This window comes from Bidens hawaiensis, unplaced genomic scaffold, assembly GCF_021521415.1.
Source record: "Bidens hawaiensis isolate Kalapana, Puna unplaced genomic scaffold, B.hawaiensis_p1.1 tig00039945_1, whole genome shotgun sequence".
NCBI lineage: Eukaryota > Viridiplantae > Streptophyta > Magnoliopsida > Asterales > Asteraceae > Bidens > Bidens hawaiensis.
In genome coordinates, this window is record NW_027497020.1 from 143,857 (window position 1) to 157,863 (window position 14,007).

General features: G+C 34.8%; 1 pseudogene; it reads left to right on the forward strand.

The window, feature by feature from the left end:
- Window positions 1-602: 602 nt before the first annotated feature.
- On the forward strand, window positions 603-9,063 carry LOC143591593 (glutamine--fructose-6-phosphate aminotransferase [isomerizing] 1-like; annotated as a pseudogene).
- Window positions 9,064-14,007: the final 4,944 nt, after the last annotated feature.

Below are 14,007 nucleotides of genomic sequence, written 5' to 3' on the forward strand. Positions count from 1 at the left end.
CTTCATACACATGTACTTAGAGCCGAGGGTCTCTCTGGAAGCCAACTCTTTATTCCTTTGGATAGAGGTACGGTGTGCCTACATCCCACCCTCCCCAGACCCTACCTATAGCTTTGCTGTCGGTGGGATTTTACTGGGTATGATTGATTGATTGATTGATTGTTTGGACGAATTCAACTTAATTTTTGTTGGTATGGAAGGAGTAAAAATAAATTGTGTTGGTGTGGACGCCTGGACGGTATTCCAACTTATAAGAACAAAACCATAAATTTCGTCTTCTTGATACAAATTTGTTTCAAATGTGTCTGTTAAGAGGGAATTTAAAATGGACATTTTTAAGGTTCTTGAAATTTGTACGGATCATGTAGCAAACATTAAAAATGTGTCTAGAAAGACTGCTTTTAAGAATAATATTTAGTGAAAACTTTTATAAATTTGGGCGGCTTTAAATAAAAAATAAAAAAATAAAAATGAAGTCATAAACAAAAAGAAAAGAAATTAATTTAAATATCTTCGACGACATCGGCGCCACTACATACACACAGTCTCCGGCGGCTCCGATCTCAGTCTCTTACTTCACTTATTATTGAATTGATAGAATAATGTGTGGGTATTTGAATTTCGATGTGAAGAGAGATAGACGATACATTCTCCAGCTCCTCTTCAACGGCCTCCGGCGTCTCGAATACAGAGGCTACGATTCCGCCGGAATATCCATCGATGTGAATCTCTTCTATTCCGGAAAGAAGGAAACATCGAATCGCTTGTCAAGTCTGTCTATCAACGTAAGTAATAATGCATTTCATTTCATTTTCTGCTTTTCTTTTTGTTAATGTTAATTCATTATTGCTGCTTGCTTAAATTCACTTGGCTCTTCTTCCGGTTCATTTTTCGCCTTTCGGGTTTTCCGGGTTAATTTTTTGGGTTTTGGGTTTTTCAGGTTTTAGGTTAATTTTTCGGGTTTTCGGCCAGGGGAAAGTGACCCGATAACAGACTCATTTAAATTTGGGTTGGTTGGGTTCGAGTTAGTTCAGGTTTTGGGTTAATACTTTTTGTGTTTTGGGTTTTTCAGGTTAATTTTTTGGGTTTTTTGGGTCAGGTTGTTCGGGCCCTCCCCATGGAAAAATGACCCAATAACCGACTCATATAAATTCGGGTTGGTCAGATTTTGGTTAGTTTGGGCCAAGGTTGTTCGGTTTTCGGGTTTACATGTAAATTGAAACAAAATAATAATTGTGATTGAGGTTTATATGATAATATCTGATGTAATTGCAATTGAGATTAAGTTTAATTTATCGGGTTTAGGGTTTTTCAGGTTGGGTTGCTCGGTTTTTAGGCAAGGGAAAAGTGACCCGATAAAGGTCGGGTTCGGGTTAGTTCGAATCGGGTTATCTGTTTTTGGGTTTAAACGCAAATTGAAAAAAAAATGTTTTTTTTTTCAAAGATGCCATCATGCTACTAAATAAATATCAGAAAAATTCAAACTTTATATGATAATATCTAGTTTAATGGTTATATTTGACATGAAATCTAAGTGTTTTATGTGTCTAGGGTTACCAAATTAGAATTTGGATTGTTATAATATGATAATGTAAAATGGTAATTCAGGTTTGAGGTTGCAATTGTACCTTTTTGGGAATACTTGACTTATGCTTTATGTGACTAGGGTTACCTTTATATTTTCTCTTTATATGATTCTAGTTATATGTTTCTATCTTTTGTGCTGCAAGATGTTATATAAGTGTTTCCGTTTTAACTCTCACTTTTTTTATTCTGTAAAGTGAAATTTGTTGGATTTTTCGATGCTTTTTTTTAGTTTTATGCTATTGAAGTTTTGTCTAGTTTAAGTCGTTTACTTTTCGACGGTTTTTTGGTAGTGGGCCCAAACATTTTAAAGAAAAAAAAAACAACTATAGGTGTGCAGTCATATCCAAGGAAGTTTTAGTAGACCTACCATCTATATATTGTTGTCAATACTAAACCTTTATTGCTTTAAGCTTATGATACATTGTCTGTTTGTTTATATAGTTTTAATGACGTGCAGCTTCATTCATTTATAATGTACGTATTGGTTAAAGTTATATTTGGAAAAATCATAATTTTTAATCAGCTATATTTAATCGCTGTTTCAGAGGTTTCTGCTACGGGTTTAAATCTGAAAGAATCATTTTCTGTTCATGCTGGAATTGCACACACTCGGTGGGCCACACATGGTGAGCCAGCTCCAAGAAATAGTCATCCTCAGTCATCTGGTGCTGGAAATGATTTCTTGGTTGTTCACAATGGTGTTGTCACGAATTACGAGGTGCGCCTAAGTTTGTATAAAAGTTTGATAAATGTGTCACTATTGCATTATTTTTATAATAATGTTGAGTCTTACATTTGTTGTTTATAGGAAATGAATATAAATGGTGTAATCCGACATTAACTCTTGCTCAATTTACCTTTTCCGTGTATATATATTTGTTGTATGATTTGTGCATAATGATTACTAAATAAAATAATGCAGGCATTAAAGCAATCTCTTATTCGACATGGGTATACTTTTGAATCTGAGACTGATACCGAGGTGATCCCAAAGCTTGCAAAATTTGTTTTTGACAAAGCAAATGAAGGAGGTACTTCATATCCTTTAAGAATACAACATTAGTTATAATAATTTCAATAATTTAGTGCACTTGGTTAGGGTTATTTTGTGTTGTCAGATAAATCTTTTACCATCAATAAATGTTTTACTGGTTCAGGTGATCAAACCGTCACATTTAGTGAAGTTGTGCTTGAGGTTATGAGGCATCTTGAAGGCGCATATGCACTTATTTTTAAAAGCAAGCATTATCCAAATGAGTTGATTGCTTGTAAACGTGGCAGTTCACTGCTTCTTGGTGTGAAAGTAGGTTCTTACGCTTGATTATAAAACACATGCAGTTTTTACAGTTTATTTTTTTGATAATAATACAGATACAGCTACAACTTTTTATTTAGTTTCACTTGTATTGAGAAAGAAATCTATCCTGCAGGAAATTGCTGAAGAACAAAACAATGGAACATCGTATAATGATATGAAATTTATTTCCAAAAATGGTCGCCCTAAAGAACTTTTCCTATCTAGTGATCCTCATGCACTCGTTGAACACACAAAAAAGGTGTTGGTGATTGAGGATGGTGAAGTTGTTGATATTAAGATACTTTGCATTAACCATAATATATTCATATAACAACCATCATATGTTACTCTCTATTCACAACTGGTAATTTAGCAACTTCAATAATCATAATCGATAACCTGGTGTTTAATGGTAGGGATAGTTAGGTAATTGGAAAACGCCTCTAGGGCTTATGACATTAATGATGGGATGTTAAAAGTTTCGTCTTCTGACTCTAAATTTCCACCAAAGATCTCATAACAGTATAACATCCATGTTAACTAATCTCATCACCATCCATTCCAACTTGTGTTGTATCGGAGCATTACACATGCATTATGGACATGTTTGGATCATGATGACTGTTGAGTAATTGTTCTATCATTTCGTTTATGTTCGTGTCTTGCAATGAAGATATCGATTATGAAGATTGTCCAATTGCATCCTTGTACATAGCCATGACGTTGTTCATGCTAGTCATGACCATGGAGTTTGCATCAACAAGAATTTGGCCATTATATCTTGATAATTATCAGTCAAGTGATCTAATGGTGGTATGTTAAAAGTCTCGTCTTCTGACACTAAATTTCCACCAATGATCTCATAACATCCATGCCGACTTGTGTTGTGCCATAGCATGATGCATCCAAAATGGGCATATTTGGGATGCAACATCTTGATGATAATAATCAAGTTATCAATATATAAACATCCAAAACCATGCTGAGACAAATTCCATGGTCATGACTAACAACATAAACAACGTCATGCTACATGAATGCAACAGGACGATCTGCATCATTGTCGTCTTAGTTGCAAGCGATAAACATAAACCAAATAATGGGACAATTACCGAGCAGTTATCATGGCCCCAACATGCCTATCTTGCATGCATCATGCTAGGGCACAACACAAGTTGGCATGGATGGTAAGAGCATTCACAGTATAATCTCTATCTCTATCTCCAAAGTTTAGAGATTTATAAATAATGATTCTCTAAATACAGAGAGATCCACTATTCATTATCTCTATAAATGTTGTGAGTATCTAAGAAAGCGAAATTAACAAAATAAGTGTTTGTGATTGATATATACATATGGAGAATGATATGTGACAGGCTAAAAAAAGTTTACAGATATTTAGTTAAATTATAGAGATGGAGATTCTACTATGAATGATCTAATGTGATTAGTTACCACGGATGTTATAAGATTTTTGCTGGGAATATAGTGTCAAAAGACGGTGCTTTTATAGTCCCACCATAGATGAGAGAGACGCGACTTCTTGTAAACAAAGCTTATTTGCTTGTACAGTGACTACATGTTTAACTGAATCAACTACAATTAACCCTCAATATATGCAAGAAAGTAACCAAAACCCTAGAGAAACCTAACATGGGTCCGTGGGCTAAATACAAATGTACTGTAAAAATACAATATTAAGCCTCTTGTGCTTTATAACCACTTTTTGTTGTTTTTGACTGTTTTCATTTAATGATTATATTAGGATGGAGGAGTAACTATCCTAAAGTTTGACCATAACAAAGGAAAAGATGGAAAATTCGTTTCAAGACCTGCATCCGTGCAACGGGCGTTTATCTATTCTAGAAATGGAAGTTGAACAGATAAGTAAAGGTAAATATGAACATTATATGCAGAAAGAGATTCACGAACAACCAGAATCTTTAACCACAACAATGAGGGGCCGGCTTATACGCGATGGATCCAGTAAACGAAAGAGTGTTTTGTTGGGTGGGCTTAAAGAGCATTTGAAAACTATCAGAAGAAGCAGACGGATCGTTTTTATTGGTTGTGGTACTAGCTATAATGCGGCTTTAGCTGCCCGGCCCATTTTAGAAGAACTTTCTGGTTAGTTTTTCATTATAAATATTAAAGTTGATAATTTTGATTATAAAAGCTAAGGGTGTTCCTGGTTCCGTTTAAAAACGTGAAATGCCCAAATCTGTCTCTGTGAAACTGCCCAAACCGTTACTAATGGTTCGGTTCGGATTGGTTTGGTTTTTGTTTGGTTTAAATTTTTGGCACGGGTTGGGTTGTGTTATCCAAAAACTTAATTCAGTTTTATTTTTTGATTTTTGTAAATAAATTTGGTTTATGGAATATGATTTAAGGGTTTTTCTGGGTTAAACACATTTGGCAACTTTCAAACCGGTTTGACTAGTTTCTTTTTTATGTTATATGGTTTACACTCGTTTGACTCGTTAGGATACATGTGTAAATGAGTCGAGATTCTCACATCTACATTTTAACATATATTTTTTTTATATTTGGCTCTTGACAGCTAAAAACAGGCAATTTTTGGTGTGGGCCGGGTTGTGTTGATCCGAAACACTTTCTGTCCAATCTTATATTTTGGTTTTTATAACTTATATGTTCTATCAAATATGATATAAGGGTTTTTCTGCATTAAAAGCACTTTGGCAACTTTTAGGGGTGTAAACGAGCTGAGCCGAGTCGAGTCTGAGCTCTGCTCGTTTAATTATGAGAGCTCGAGCTCAAGTTGAGCTTGTTTCGAGCTCTTTTTCTAAGGCTCGGGCTCGACTCTTGAGTAGATTTTCAAGCTTGAACTTGGCTTGTTTATTATTTATTAATTAATTTATATATGTTTATCATTATAATTTTTATATATAAACATAATTTGTATTATTTAGTTATTTTCATCATACTTATATATATTTAGTAATTGTTATATTAATATATTTAGTCTTGGCTTTTAAACTAGAATATTTTTAATCTTGAGTTTGGTTGAGCTCGGTTCGTTTACACTCCTAGCGACTTTTTAAGCCTGTTTGACTAGTTTCTTATTATGTTATTTGGTTTTTTATTCGTTTGACCCGTTAGGGGTACATAAGTAAATTCCATTTTTTTTCTTTTTTCTTCTTTCTTTTTTTTTCTTTAATATTTGACCCATTAGAGATAAACTTTAACTCAAGTCAAACCATTCACAAGTAAACAGTCCATTTTCCCACCTGACCACCTCTAAATCTAATACTCCATTTTCAATAATATATGGATTGACAGGTATACCTGTTATGATGGAGATTGCAAGTGATTTGCTGGATAGGCAGGCGCCTGTGTACAGAGATGATACAATAATATTTGTTGAGAATGGTGCATTGTGTGTCCGCAATACGCACTGTGGTGTTCATATTAATGCTGGCAGTGAGATAGGTGTTGCAAGTACCAAGGTAGATATGTCATTTTCCACATTTTTCTTGTTATATGTTTTTTATAACACTTAATTATCCAGGCATATACAAGTCAAATAGTGGTATTGGCTATGGTGGCTCTAGTGATAGGGGCCGACACAATTTCCACCAAAGAGAGAAGAGAGGGAATAATTACACTTATGTCCTTTTAGTTTGGTGTTTGTTACGACGCTAAAGTTTTAGTTTATTTTCTAAAATGACTATTTTACCCTTACAATTAAAAAGAAAAATAAATGACATTGTTTGCTAAATCAAGGGGTACTTATGGTCCGTTTTTCAGATGTTTGTTTCGGATAGGCTTGTAAATGAACCGAATGGGACATCTTCGTTTTCGTTTAACTTTAACCAAACAAACGATCGAACATGAACAGATAAATGAACGCCGTTTTCTTGTTTGTGTTCGTTCAGTAAGAAAATGAGTATGTTCGTTTGTTAGTGATATATAAACAAACGGTTCACGAACACAAAACGGACAAACATAGCTGACAAAGAAATGAACATAACCGACAAACACCAATTAAAATTAAACTTGAACATCAATCTCTTAGGCCTAAAAAATAAAACTGGTCTAAGTTGTAATGGGTCTAAAAAACTTAACTGAACATATAAACGAATTTGAACACACATAGCGATCGAACATTAACAAATAAGCATAGACGAGCGTAAATAAACGAACATAAACGAATGTTGATGAACATAAATGAAAGAACCAGATGTTAATTGTCTTATGTCTAACTAAATGAACAAAAAATTGTATTCATGTTTGGTCGTTTAATAAGTAAAGGAACACATTCGAACTTCCTGCCGAAAAGTTCACAAATGATTCAGTGAATGTTTGGTTCGTCTACAGGTCTAGTTATGGACTCAGTGGTTACCACTAAGTGACGTTAAAGTTCTATTTAATGTGTGCAAAGTGACTATTTTACCCTTACCAGCTACATTTAAAAAGAAAAACAATGACTATTTTTTGTTAAATCAAGGGGTATATAAGTAATTTCACTACACATGCAGGCAAAATAAGGGAAGTGCTTAAAATTGATGAAGAAATGAAAGATCTTGCAAGATCACTAATTTCCGAGCAGTCACTTCTTATGTTTGGAAGAGGATACAACTATGCAACAGCTCTTGAAGGTCAAGGAAGTGGCACTTATGCACAGTGAAGGAATACTTGCGGGTGAAATGAAACATGGGCCATTAGCTTTAGTTGATGAAAACCTTCCAATTATTGTTATTGCCACCCGCGATCAATGTTTCAGGTTCCTTTAAAGTTTAAGGTTTAATCGCGTGTTAGTTTTGTTAATATTCAATATGTTTTTGATCAGTAAACAGCAGTCGGTTATTCAACAGCTTAAGGCCCGAAAAGGTCGATTGATAGTGATGTGTACGGAAGGAGATGCAGAGCAGAGGTTGTGTGTGGTGGGTCCTGCCCGGTAATCGAGGTGCCTCGGGTCGTTGATTGCTTACAGCCTGTTGTCAACATCGTTCCATTGCAGGTATTTTTTAATCTTATTTTACTTTTGTAGTTTAATCATTTTCGCAGTTCATCACATGTTTAATCAGTTTATTCCCCACAAACCTTTTAGAATTTATCTGCCATTTAGGGGGCAAATAGTTAGGTTTTGGGTTGTTTTTTCTGACCCGTTTAATACACGGGTCACGTCTGGGTTGATCTTTCAACCGTTTAGTTAAATGGGTTGTGTTTGGTAGGAGTGTGCATGTGTTGGTTTGGCTTAAACCAAACCAAAAACGGAAATTCGTATTTTGGTTTAAGTTTGGCTTAATTTCTAGCTTGAAAGTTTTGGGCCCAAAAAATTGGCCCAAAATAATGATTTTTTTATTTTATTTTGGGCCTAAATCTTATTAATATAGATAAATTAGTTGATTATTATACATTTGGGCTAAACTATTTGGGTTACACTATTTATTAAAATTTTTATAATATACTGAAAATTCAAAATAAAAATGATAGTCTATAATTTCGGTTTAGTTTTTGTTGCATGCAAAAATTGAAATAGAACCGAACATTCGTTTTTTACAAAACATAAGACAAAGCCGTTGGTTTTGTTTAGATTCGGTTTTTTCAATTGGATTTTTTATGTTCTAGATCGTTTTGTTTTGATTCGGTGTTTTCAAATGGATTTTTTTTTGTTCTAGATCGTCTTTTTGGTTTTATGCACTCCTAGTGACTAGTGTACGGGACTACGGGTTGACCTATTTAAGTAAAAGGTAGTCCCGTCACTCGTTAAGAAAAGTTTATATTATGAAATGGCCAGCCTGGCAATACGTTTATGATCTGTTCAAACCGTTTACAACCTGCCTACTTAAGTTGTTTTTGGGTACACAATTTTAAGTTTGTGTGGTTAAGGGTTGACATTGCATTGTCCATTTACTTTTTAACTGTTGGTTTTCTTTAACATGCAGTTATTGGCTTATCATTTAACCGTTTTACGCGGGTACAATGTTGATCAACCAAGGAATCTTGCAAAGAGTGTGACAACCGAATGAGAATAATATCTAATTATCCCATTGCATTGCTTCGTATATACTCGTATAGAGCATGCACTGATTTGTGTGAAGTATTGATTGCATGATGAAGATGTTCGTAACATATTCATCCGAAAAGTAGAAATATGTGAAGAGCTTGTTTTAGACTACATAATTTTAATTCACTGTATTTTGTTGTCAAATTTCCCTTAACCCAGAATATAAATATGATTTGTGTTAACCGACCGATATGGTGAAATTGAAAGGCCCAAAGCTTAACAGAAATATTAATTTTCATGGTCTCAAGTTAGTTTAGAATATTCAAATACCTTTTTTAAGTGACTTTTTTTAACGACCATTGACCAAAGAATAAACTCCGACTACTCTGGTAACTCAATAGTAAAAAGCGACATCATACGTCCGCGATCATTATCGGTAGCCTAACTCCATCATCTTCTGTTCTGGAGAAAAACCGCCTCCTAAAAGGTTAGGACCGGATTCAAACTTAAGACATTTCAGTCTCCAGCAAAAATCTTCATTTACCCTCCATTCCTCCAATGTTAGTTGAGCTCCAGCTCATTGGAGGAAAAAGGAAGATTTTGGCTAGAGGCTGCAAGGTTTCAAATTCGAATTAGATCTCAACCGGTTTACCACGATCGGCCTTCAAGCGGTGGTTTTCCCTGGAATGGGAGACAATGAGCTTGAATTACCCATTGATGTTTTCAATCATGGGCGTATGAGGTCGTCTTTTACCATTAGGTTATCCATGATAGTCGGACTTTTATTCGTTGGTCGTTCAAAAAAAAATCCCTATTTATTTATTTTTGTCATTGGGTTACCCAAATTTGACAAAATGTAATTGGTTTTAAAAGGACATTTTGATCATCTTACCCACAATTAACAACCATTCCAGTATATTAAGCAAAACCCAATTAATCAAACTCGAGGTTACTTTCTTCAACAATAAATGAAAATCAATCATGATGAGATCATGTGTAGTCATAACCTCCCTTGTGGGTGTTATACGACACATGTCAGCCTAGTCAGCAAAGGAGGTTATGACAAAAAGCGATGTAGTGATATAACCCCCTTTCGATCATTACTCAATTATAGTTTTTCTAATTTCTTTTTTAATTTTTGGGATATTGGTTTTTAATACTCTCAACTTTCACCCGTTGGATGATAACACTCTCAACTTTCGATTTGTTACCCGCCACTCCCAACTTTAACCCTATTTGTTTATAACACTCCCGAACTTAACGAAACCTAACTTCGTTAGTTTTTTTGATGACGTGGCATGTTTTAAATGACATGGCATGTGTATGTGGCATTTTTTAAAAAAAGTTGTGAGTCCCACACCTCCACTTCATCATCTTCTTCATAAACCCTAACATAAACATAACCACCACCTTCAGCCATCTCCACCACCACCGAATCCATCACCTCTTCAGTCCACCCCACATCACCACAACAGTCCTTTAGTTTGTTGTGCAATCACCACCATCACAATTGGTTTCCGTCGGTTCTGAAACAAAAACACTATATTGATTTCGAAGCCCCTGACCCACCATACTCTCAATGTCCAGATCGATTTCCGGCCTCATACAACTATGAGAATCATAACCACCTCCACAATCTATGGAAATCGTCACCACCACCTCTATCTAGTGCAAAATCGCCAAATCTAGTGTGATTTGGGGTTGATTCGATGAGGCTAGGTTAGAGGTTGTTCGGTTGTGATGAAATTTGGCGATGGTGATTGGGGTTATTGAATACAACAACCGACCACCAACTGTCAATGTTACCCGAACACCCATGCCACTACACCCCATTTTGTGTGTAGCCGGAAAAATCCTATGTCGGTGTTTGCGGGCTTGGCCTGAATATATAGCCGGAAATTTGTCATGTTGGCCCCTAACTAGTGGGGTGATTTCAGGAGCAGTGGAGACCACTACTTGGTTGTTGGTGGTAGTCGAAGGCTGTTGGTGTGGCCGGATGTTGATGGTGGTGATGGAGGTGGCTAAGGGTGGAGGTCTGGTGGTGGTAGTTATGTTTAGGTTAAGATTTTATGGAGAAGATGATGAAGTGGAGGTGTGGGACTCACAACTTTTTAAAAAAAAATGCCACATACAAATGTCATGTCATTAAAAACATGCCACATCAGCAAGAAAACTAACAGAGTTATGGTCCGTTAAGTTCGGGAGTGCCAGAAACAAATAGGGTTAAAGTTGGGAGTGGTGGGTAACAAATCGAAATTTGGAAGTGCTATCATTCAACGTGTAAAAGTTAAGAGTATTAAAAACAAATATCCCTTAATTTTTTAATAAAAATATAAAAAATAGTATTTCATTAGATATACTATTATTACATTAACAATTATAAAAAACACAAGAAAATTTAAAAATACAATTCTTAAAAAAAATACATAAATACCACTCGTCTCCATCTTCTTCTTCAAAGTCATCTTCATGTTCGTCTTCATCTTCGCCTTCGTTTCAAGTCGGCTGAACCATCCAAGCATGTTGGACCAAATCTGCAATTAGTGCGTATTGGGAACACATGGCATACGCATTTTGCGAACTATGATCCATACTCTCTCGACTTTTCCTTAACTTTACAACTTACCACATCGAAGCATAAATTACACTATCGAATTGTAAATATATAAATACGCTAGAGAATAATGAGTCCTGCGCGAAAGCAGAAAAAAAAACAAAATTAAAGTGGTAAGGAAATTCCATAGTAGCCTCTAAACCCTAATATCCCAAATCGTAATCGGTGGATCGTCGATTTTCTTATCGGCTATTGACAAGTAGTTGCGTGGCTAGTTCGTCTGGATGTGTTGCAATTTACGGAGCGATGAGATTCAGAAGGCAACGAATAGTTGCTTTAGATTCTTGTCAAACGCAAGTATATATATCGTCATTTCTGATCGAGAATAGCTATGAAAACAAAGATGCCACATGTTTCTCAGTCGGCGGTGATCTTCGACCACAAATGGTGGCTCTATTGGCTGGTCGCTGCGGTGGTGGTAGTTGTCAGGCAAAATCGTGATGTCGCTCTAACGATCATCAATATGTTGTTACCATAAAAACTTATAACAAAGCACAATCAAATGGTAATTATAATTAGGGTTCATCTTTTTTTCTTTTCTTATTAACCGGTACTGATAAATCTATTTTTCTTATAATTAGGTGATCAGTGAAAGTAATCATGTAAGACCCTAAACTGGGCACCTTACCAAACATTGGATTTACACATGAACTCAGTCTAACACAACTGAAACACATTCAAATCTGTAGCGAACACTAAAACTTTTACATTTAACTTCATTCTCTAAAACCTCTCTTCGTATGGATAGCTTTGTACGCACTTCAAGCCCTCTTCAATCATCTACAATACCTACAAGCATGCTAAAAGTCAGCTACACGCTGAGTGATTCTAGTTTACATTAATCAATAGGTTCGATCTTCTTTTTCTTTCTTTTCATAAAATACGATTCATAATAGAATCACATTTTTCAAACATTCATAAATAACTTAACATTACTCATCCATTACTTACTGGTTCTATGGGTGTCTATCAGTCAATCCATAACTAGATTCATACATGCTTGCTCATAACCGAGTTGTCAATGTTTGCACATAACCAAGCCTTTTATACTTGCTTATAACCGAGCCTCCTATGCTTGCTCATAACTGAGTCGTCTATGCTTTCTCATAACTGAGCCGTCAATGCTTGCTCATAACCGAGCCATTTGAAGTTAGAGGGATTTTCCATGCTAACGTGTTGTGCATGCATGAGGCCCGAAGGCTCTACACATGAACACATACTCATACTTCTACAAATAACATATAAATATACATTCTATCATATCAACATTCTTCACAAGTATTAATAGGGCTTGTTCCATAACTCTTTCTATTCTATCAACTAACATACGAGTATATGTTAATAAATTAATATATAAACACGTTCTTATACAAGATATATATTATAATGTATATCAATTCTTTCACATACGAGTATGCATACAGCCCCAAAATGTTTAAAGGAAAAATGGGACTAGAACTAACTTGATACTGAAGCGTTTTGATTTAATAGTAACTCATTTCTTTAACTGCGCACACTAACTGTTAAATCATACAAGTATTAGTTAATCAATCTAACGCAACTATCTTAAGTAACAAGTTAGTTACTTAGCTTAACCGAGTTAACAGGGTTAACTAGGCCAACTTAGTTAACAAACCTTATTAATTAGACTTGTTTAACTTTGATAAGGGTTTTACATGAGTTTTACCAAAGTTGGTATTTTTGTGTAAGAAGATGCCTAAAACACATTTGGTGGCGTATAATGAGGAAGTATGGTTACTAGTTTTGCTATATTGGTCAAGTTTTACTAAACGTTTCTATATAATTCATAACTTGTTTGGAGAACCCTTATAGAAAATCATTGAACATCGAAAGTCATCTTGGTGTGTCCTTTTTCATGTTAGAGCCGAATCAAAGTTTGTTTTGTTCTGGTTTCCTAACGAAAAAATCATTTGGACAATAATTTGGTCAAAACATGTATAGAAGTGAGTCCGTACGTTAAGAATAAAAGGTAAGAACATATTCATAAATTAACTTGTTATTAATATTATCTTCCCTCGTGATGAAGCGAGAATTATGTATATTACAAAGAAGAAAAAATTATTTACAGCAGCATTACATATAATTGTGTAAACTATATATGTTGTGTAAAATGCTTTTGTTAGTGTTAAATATTACAAATGCAAGTAAATGTTCAACAAACAATTTCATGCATTTAACATTTTTAGTAAAAAAAAAAAGTGGTTCATATTAATGCAACTATAAACTTATATTAAACCATTCATCATTTCAAATTTCATAAATTCAAACATAAATTATCAGTGAAGAAACATACTTGAGCAAACACCCACATAAAATAAAATAGCATAAAACCATAATAAGTTACGAGACAAGTTAGTATTCTAGACAAGTTGATGCACAGCACAAAAACTCTCGTACTTTGAAATATCCATCCACAAAAGTTAAACCTGAGACATACAATGAGAACCTGTTAAACTCACAAGATTATAACATAGAATCAAATCACTTCTTTTAACACAAATGATACTAATAATCAGG